Source organism: Mauremys mutica, chromosome 1 (assembly GCF_020497125.1).
Source record: "Mauremys mutica isolate MM-2020 ecotype Southern chromosome 1, ASM2049712v1, whole genome shotgun sequence".
NCBI classification, from domain to species: Eukaryota; Metazoa; Chordata; order Testudines; family Geoemydidae; genus Mauremys; species Mauremys mutica.
In genome coordinates, this window is record NC_059072.1 from 193,503,266 (window position 1) to 193,504,165 (window position 900).

Below are 900 nucleotides of genomic sequence, written 5' to 3' on the forward strand. Positions count from 1 at the left end.
CTGTGATAAGCTAAAGATAAGAAAATGGCTTGTTTATTGGCTTAAAGCTTATGATGCACAAGGCTCGCATGCATTACTAAAAGGTATATAAACCCTCTGTAACCTGTAGCCAGGGTCCGCCCCTGACTAGCAGGGGTGCGCCACGCTCCAGCGTAATAAAACTTTGGTATTTGGACACTCTGCGTATTTTGGGTTTATGTGCCTCAGCCTAGGAACGAACAGTGCGTGGCCTATTGGCATAATTCGTAACACTGCCCCCCAACTGCCCCCCCCTTCAGAATCCCAGACCCATCCGGCTCCTTGTCCCCTCACCGTCCCCCAGAGACCGCCCCCAACCACCACCCCAGGACGCCACCCCTGCTCCCTGTCCCCTGACTGCCCCCACCCCTATCCCCCCTCCTCCCCCGCTGAGTCCTGACAGACCCCTGGAATGCCCACAATACAACCCCCCATTCCCTGTCCCCTGACCGCCCCCCCAACCTCTGCCCCCTCCCTGCGGCCTGACTGTCCCCAGGACGCCCTGCCCCTTAGCAACCCCCCCGGCCCCGACCCCTTACCCCCGGCTCCCCCCTCTCCCGGAGCCTCAGCGCATCCAGGAGGTTCCCTCGACAGTGGCAGCGTGTCTCCAGCGGGGCCCCTCCCCGAGCCGCTCCCCGCTCGGGCTGGAGGTCGCAGCCCCCCTTACCACGCGGCTCTGAGCGGGGTGGAGCTCAGGCCCCGCCGGAGCCGCGCTGCAGCGCTATCCAGGGACGCTCCTGGATGGGCTGAGGCTCCGGGAGAGGGGCAGGGACGGAGCCTCAGCCATTCTCGTGGGGGCGCCTGCGGAGCCCGGGGCAAATTGCCCCCATCTGGGCGGCCCTGACCCATACAAACCCAGCCCCTGTTCCTCCATGGCGGGGG